This window comes from Arachis hypogaea, chromosome 15, assembly GCF_003086295.3.
Source record: "Arachis hypogaea cultivar Tifrunner chromosome 15, arahy.Tifrunner.gnm2.J5K5, whole genome shotgun sequence".
Classification (NCBI taxonomy): Eukaryota; Viridiplantae; Streptophyta; class Magnoliopsida; order Fabales; family Fabaceae; genus Arachis; species Arachis hypogaea.
In genome coordinates this window covers 31,347,777-31,356,086 of record NC_092050.1, presented here as the reverse complement: position 1 = coordinate 31,356,086, position 8,310 = coordinate 31,347,777, and positions in this window count along the sequence as shown.

Here is an 8,310-nt window from a genome sequence, read left to right as displayed (position 1 = left end):
TTCTCCACCTAGGTTGTCGTCTACTCCTTCACTTGAGTGGGTAAAACTTATCTCTGTTCGTCTTCCTATCCCACTTGAGTATGGTATTCTTGAAACGGATGGCCAACTTAGGAACCTTTGTGGCATTAAGCATAAGAGAAGAATGTTTAGTGGTTGGAGTTGCAAATCAAGGCTTATCAAGGTTGATACTTCAAGAGAAAGATGTAAGGGCTCAACTGGTGATAATTTGGTTAGATCTAAAAGAAGAGTTTGGTACTCCGTAGAGAATTCAAATTGCTTGTCACTCGGTTAGAACAGTGATGATCAACAAGAAGACGGGTGCAAAAGCAAGGTCTGGGACCCCGGAATTCAGTCTAGAAATCAACACTCTTGGGGCCTTGTCACTTGCTTCAACTTGCTTGAAGACTTTACGCGTCTAATTTGGGACCCCGGAGGTTACTGGAAGTACAAACATTGGTGGAGATTCCTGGATGAGTTCAAGCACAAGCCACCATAACAAAGGACTCCCCAAATGTCCAACTTAATGACTTTAACTAAAAGTGCTAGGTGGGAGACAACCCACCATGGTATAATCCTTCCTTTTATTCCTAGTTTATTTTATTTTAATTTTATTATTGTCATTCATAGTGTTTGCATTAGCATCTGCATACTGCATTCTACATTTTGCATATTATTTAAAAAAAAAACACGCACGCGACATGGCAGCGTCGCTGACGCGCCCGCGTCACCAGTGCGTTGGGAAGAAAATAAAATTGAACAGAAAGTCACGCAAAAGCGTGGCTGGAGGCGCGCCTTAGGCATAACCATGCCCACGCGACCATGTCAATGACGCGACCGCGCCATTTGAAAAATAAGCCTCCCACGCGTCCGCGTTAACCACGCGAATGCGTGCTCTTAAAAATCGACGTAAAAGAGGTGTATAGCAGTAAGTTATGATGGAGTGAGGCTGGAATGGTGCTGGAAGCACCAGCCTTACCACGCGACCGCGTGCCCCACGTGGTCGCGTCGTTTTCAAAATATCGCCATCCACGCGATCGCGTCAACCACGCGATCGCGTCAACCACGCGATCGCGTCACCCTAAAAATTTGGCAAAATGAGTTTGAGACAGAGAGTCACGCGAACGCGCAGCTGCTCTCGCGCCATTCGCACAAATCAAGTCACGCTACCACGTGACCCACGCGTCCGCGTCGCATGCGGCGTACAGATTATCCCCATCAGCCAAAATATCTTATATTTTCTTCCCCAAATCCTTATTTTTCTTTTCCCTTATTATTATTTCTTTCTTCTCATTTCTTCCTTCTCTATTTTTTCTCACTTTTTACTTTTTCCTTTTTCTTTTCTTTTTACATCCATTATCAAGGTTCTTTTCTTCTTCCCTCTTTACTTCTTCCTTCTTATTCCTTTTATTTTATTCATGTTTTCTTATTACTTTCATTATGCATATTTTATTTTTCCTTCTTTTTATTCCTTTAATTGGTGTTGAAAATTTATTTGGGTCATTATTTATTTCTATATTCTGCTTGTGGATTTTTATATTGTTTGACAATTAATATTACTTCCTTAAAGGGTTGCTTGCATGTTCTATCTTATATTTTCCACAACTACTATGCATGCTAAGTGTTTGTGAAAAAGCCCGTATGGCATTGTGCATTATTTTAAATTACTCAATTCTACTACGTTAATGCCTATTTTTCACAAAACCCCTTTTATATTTTATTTATTTAATTTAATTATCAATACAAACAGATTGTCAGTTTGAATGACTTGGTAATCTAACTTAGACATTGAATGCTTGATCTATGCTACTCATGCCTTTGCCAGCATGCCAATAAACATCTTGCATTCAATTGCCATCACATGCACTTGATATGTTACCTTTGATGAACTTTTGACATGTAGTCTAGACCATGTGTTAACAACATCCCTCCTTACAGTGCATTGATTACCACCCATAATGTTCGCTCCCTTGCTCGAACCCTTAGCTTTACATGTTACTTTCTTTTTCCCTTTTTAGGATGGCCACCAAGAAAGGTAAAGAGAAAGCCACTCCCAAACCACCGGCAAGGAAAGGAACAAAAAGAGCACTAGCTGCGGAGCCACCCGTTCACTTGTACATCTTAGCATGCACCGAGGACGGTGCAATCTTTAAGTGTGGGGAGGTTGATACCGATCTCCATGGGTTAGTTATTTTCTCTTCAAAACCAATATTTTATTTTCTTTGTTTGATCATTGTTCCATTTGCATGTTTGATTGCATAATTATTTGATTTTGTGCATATTTTACCACCACTTGGTTAAAGTAATATTTTCTTTTCCAAGAAATTATTTTATAATATTTCACTAATTTGAATAAAATTTTTGTTACACTTGTTTGAAGAAATATTATACTAGAACATGGTTTAGAGCTCGAACACACAAAACCAGTGAGACTTTGAGCCTAATTGATTGGTTGCATCTTATCAACCAATATTTTATTTTTAGTGTGTGTTTTTCTCTCTAAAATTGTGATCTTTGTCTTGCTTGATTCTATATCTCCATTGTTTGATGTATGCATGCACTTATATGATTAAGGCCTTTGTTTCACTGAGCTTACATACCCATATGGCCTTACCCTTTCGTTATCCTTTGTAAACCAATGTTGAGCCTATTATACCCCTTTGTTCTTTACTTTAGCTCATCACTAACTCTAAGCGGAAAACAATAATGTCTTTAATTTGAATCCTTGGTTAGCTTAGACTAATGAGAGTGCTTATGATTTAAGTTTGGGGAAATTGGGTTTGGAAACATTTGGTTTGAGAATTGAGTATGTTAGAATTTTCTGAAAATGTGAAAGAATGTTGAAAATATGTTCATGCATTCAATACCTTAATCATATGCATTGAGAAAAATAAAAGAAAAAAATATACATATATAAAAATAAAAAAATAATAAAAAAAGAAAAAGAGAAAAAGAAAATAAAAAAAAGAGCAAATAAGTAAAAGGGGACAAAATGCCCAAAAGTAAGTGGAGAAAGCAATGCATATGTACTATACTTGAAATTAGAATGCATGAATATATGGAAAACATGGTTAATGGATAGTTAGATGTGGTATTATGATCACATGGATTGTCTAAAGTTAGGTGGAAAGTTTAAGTTAATTAAGGATTCAGATTTTAGTCCACTTGGCCAAATACAGTCCCACCTTGATCCTAACCCCATTACAACCCTTAAAAGACCTCTTGATATGTGTATCTATGCATCAAATTTGTGTTGATTGGTAGAAGAAAATCAAGCCTTAGAAAGCATGGTTAGTAGAGAATTGAGAGAATCGAACCTTAAACACATGAGTGATTAGAGTGCATACACTTCCGGTGAGGGTTCGATGCTCGATTCCTTGTTCCCGGCTTTCATGAGCTATTTTCTTCTACAAGTTTACTTGTACTTTATTTTATGATTTGAATTAGTAAAATCCAGTTCATATTTGTTCTTAAAAGATTTTCTTACTTTTAACCAAGTAGGTAGAAATATTCTGCAATTAGTTGCATTCATAGGTTGCATTTCATACTTATCTACCATTCCTCTTCACCTTTATAGCTTCTCTTGAGCTTAGCATGAGGACATACTAATGTTTAAGTGTGGGGAGGTTGATAAACCACTATTTTATGGTTTATCTTGTGCTCAATTGAGTGGTTTTTATCAACTCTTTACCCACGTATTCATACTATTTGCATGGTTTTACCTTTTCCTTCCCGATTTTGTGTTATGATTGAAAACATGCTTCTTTGGCCTTTAAATTGCTTATTATTAATCCTCTCTTATTACCATTCGATGCCGTGATATGTGCGTTACGTGATTTCAGAGATTACATGGCAGGAATGGCTTAGAGGATAGAAAGGAAGCATGCAAAAGTGGAAGGAATACAAGAAGTTGAAGGAGTTGCTAAGTTGTCTAGCCTGACCTCTTCACACTCAAACGGTCATAACTTGAGCTACAGAGGTCCAATTGACACGGTTCTAGTTGTGTTGGAAAGCTAACGTCCGGGGTTTTGATTTGATATATAATTTGCCATAGTGGCCGTACAGCTAGAGGATGTGAATGCGTGCTCCACACGGACGTGTCACAGTGACGAAAATCAGCGTGGCAGATTTTGCCCCCAGCGATTTCTGGGCTGTTTCTGGCCCAATTTTCGGCTCAGAAAACACAGATTCTAGGCTATAAAGCAAGGGAATCCATTCATTCATGAGAGGACTTGGATATTCACACAATTTTAGGTTTTAGATGTAGTTTTTAGAGAGAGGCTCTCTCCTCTCTCTTAGGTTTTAGGATTTAGGATTTCCTTTACTTTATGGTTATTTCTTCAAGCACAGATTTAATGTTCCTTTAATTTATTTTCTACTTTTATTTATTTAATTACTTTAATTGTTATTTATGTTGTCCAATTGGCTTATGAACCTTTCCATGTTAGGACTTAAATTTATGTTTAAAAATTTGAGGTATTTCAGATTTATGATTATTTTATTCTGTTTAAGATTGCTTTCAATTTAATTTAGTTTCATTTTTCCTTTTGGCTTTGGTTAGGTAATTGATAATAATTGAGTTATCAAACTCAACTATTGATTGAAAATTGGGATTGCTAATTGATTTGAATTCCAATTACTCTAGTCTTTCCGTAAGGATTTGACTAGGATCTGAGGAATCAAATTGATTCATCCACTTAACTTACCTTCATAGTTAGAGGTTAATTAAAGTGGGAGCAAAAATCCAATTCTCATCACACCTGATAAGGATAGTTAGGATAGGACCTCAATTTCTCACACCTTGCCAAGAGATTTTATTAATTATTAATTTATTTTTCTTGTTATTTAAATTACTTGTTCCCTATTTCAAAAACCCAAAAATATACTGTTTTACATAACCAATAATAAATCATACTTCCCTGCAATTCCTTGAGAAGACGACCCGAGGTTTGAATACTTCGGTTATTTATTTTTATTGGGTTTGCTTTAGTAACAAACAAAACTTTTGTAAGAAAGGAATTCTTGTCGGTCTAGAAGCTATACTTACAACGGGAATTTATTCGTGAAAATTCTAGATCGTGCGAGAGTTTCGCTCTTTCAGGCGCGTTAGATTCGCCCTTAGATAAGACTGGTGAATTGGTGGAAACCACTTCACCGTCTTCAGAGGCTAACCGATGTCGAGCTCGCCTAATACGTGAAATAGTTTTCTCGATCTCAGGATCAAATGCGGCTAAGCTCGGATCAGGTAGTGAACGCGTCATTCAATGAAAGAAAAATTAAACTAAAAATAGAATAAAAAATCCAAAGATGCAAATATAAAAATATTTACACCAACCAATAATTTAGCACACTATTGCAACTTCCCGGCAACGCCGCCAAAAATTGACGGGCGAAAAATTGCCGATTAAGAATTTATAATGAAAATAGCATTGCAAGTATAGTTCTTAACCTACGAAAATTTCACTTATCAATTTAAAAGAGTTATCACAATTTAAGAATAAAATACTGGGAGTAGAATTTCCAGGTCGTCTCCCAACGAGTTGACAAAAGAGTGCAATTTATTGGTCAGGAATTTTCTAAGGATTTTTTAGAGTCGGGGAATAAAGAAATAAATGACTATAAATTAAAGCAATAAAAATTAGCAAGAGAAATTATATAATTAAAATAAAAGTATTGACTAGGAGAAGATTAATCGGAATTTCTATCCTTGTTGAATTTTCCCAAGTATAATAGTAAGAGGTTATTGTTCTACTTAGTTATCCTTTACCTAATAAAGGAAAGTCAAGTAACTAACCAACTCTAATTCACGAGTCCTAATCCCTTCCTAGGGAAGGATTAGAGTTTGAGACTAGAGAGTCAGCCATCAACTTCCAATTACGAATTAACACTTGAGTATTCCAACTCAAAGGTCTCCTATTAATCAATTCCAAAGTCAAGTTGGGAGTCTACTCCATTGACATGGATGCCATTTTCGCAAACATGTAAAGGGAGTAGAAAGGAGACATGATAATTAAAATAAATTAATAAAAGAGAACTTTTGAGCGAATAAATTAATTGGAGATGATAATCAAACAAATAATGAAATTAAATATAAAAATTAACTCTTGCATTAATAATTCCCAAAATCGAAGATATCCATATGTAACTCTGAACAAACTGAATGGAAAGTAAAAGAGTAAGGAAATAAGAAAGCAAACTGTAATCATAGAGACTTTAATTGAAGGTAGTAACTCTCTCAAGATCCAAACCAAAAGCATAAAACTAAAAATCTATGAATGTGAATAACCCTAGAGGAAGTAGTGTTTTTTCCTCCAAGATTCAAAACTAAAAACTAAAATTGTGTAAATGTGAATGTGTGTTGAGTCTCTACTTGTCCCCTGGCTCTAGTCTGTGTTTCTGGGCCAAAAAAGGGTCAAAAGCCAGCCCAAAATTGCCCCCAGCATTTTCTGCAGTTGCAACATGTACGCACGTCACGCGTACGCGTAAGTCACGCGTATGCGTCGATGGTCTTCTACGCGTGTCACGCGTACGCGTCAGTCATGCGTACGCGTCGATGTGCGACTTCGTTGGTCACGCGTACGCATTGATCACGCGTACGCGTCACTGTGAAAAGCTCCAAGTCACGCGCACGCGTGAGCCATGCGTGCGTGTCGATCCTCGCTGGTCAGCTCCTTGGTTTCTTGTGTTCCTTCCATTTTTGCAAGCTTCCTCTCTATCCTCTAAGCCATTCTTGCCCTATATAGCCTGAAAACACTTAACACACAAATCACGACATCGAATGGTATAAAAGAACATTAAAAATTGACAATTTAAAGGCTTGAGAAGCAAGTTTTCAATCATAGAACAAAATTGGGAAGGATTTGTAAAACCATGCAATTTATATGAATAAGTGTGCAAGGAACTGATAAAAACCACTCAATTTAGCACAAGATAAACCATAAAATAGTGGTTTATCGTGCACCCTCCACATCCCCGCCTTTACTATTGCAGTTCACCGCCACCATTGACAATAATGATAACCACCTCAATGCCAACGCATTGTTCAAAAGCCATGCAGAATCTCCACTCCGTTCTCGGCTTCTACTGCAAGATTCACGGCGGTCTCGCTTCTTCCTTCCCTTCTTCCTCTGCCATTTTCGCCATGAACCTCACAACGCCACACAGTATGAATCTAAAAGGCTACGTCTACAGCAACATATTGGACACGCAATGAGAAAGTATGCAGCGAAATCCATATACAGGATTCTCACAAAGGTATTTCAGAATATTACAAATCTACTTACGAGAAAATGAATCTAACCTTATACCCACAAGTTTCTATTGATAAAATTATCCAAATCCAAAAAATTTATTAAAATTTTTAAATTATCCTCTAATAAAATTCAACTAACTCCAACTATAATACTACTCTATCTTTAATCACTAATCCTTCAACACCACTATCAACAGTCCTATCTCACCTTAACATTACACTTACCTATAAATTGAGAGAGCGAGAGAGGTGGAGAGACACTGGATGTGAGAATGATGGGTGGGGTAGCAATAGGCAAACGATCAAACACGGAAAAGATCCTAAAATTTGGAACAAGGACGAGTATCATCGATTGGAGCTTGATTCTTTCTCCGTTTTTGTTGACAATCTTCCGGTTGATATATCAAAACGAGCACTTTTCAGTTTGTTCAACTGGACGGGTAAGATCATTGACATATATCTGTCACAGAAGAACAAGAATAGGCAGATCTATTTGTTCGCATTTGTGCGGTACACTACAAAAGGGGAGCTTTGAAGACTGTTGTAGAAATGAATCATATGGTGTTGAAAGGAAAAAGAATTTTCGTAGCAGAAGCACAGTACAAAAGAAGACCTGAACTTAAGGACATCAAAGGAAAAAAAGTGCAGGAACCCACAAGACAAGGTGAAGAAGGTAGCCGTTAGCAATATAGAGATACAAGAAAAGTGGAAGAGAAGGTGGAAAAGTTGTCAAGAGATGCGAATGTTAAGGACCCAAATAAGAATGGATGGACTAAGAAATTAGAAATTCTACTGGAAAAAGATAATGTTATGTGGTTACAACGGAGCATTGTCGGAGGTACAAAGAAGATGATCAACTTTCAGGCACTCCGTCGAAAGATTCATAATGAATGGCCGTGTGTAACGCATGTACAGGAATTGGGTGCATACAAAGCAATGCTAACGTTTGACACAATATCCAATGCGGAGGAAGCATATACATTTAGAATAAATGAGCTATTAAAATTATTCCATATGGTATGGAGATGGGATGAGAATGAGAGGAGCGAGACAAGAAGAAT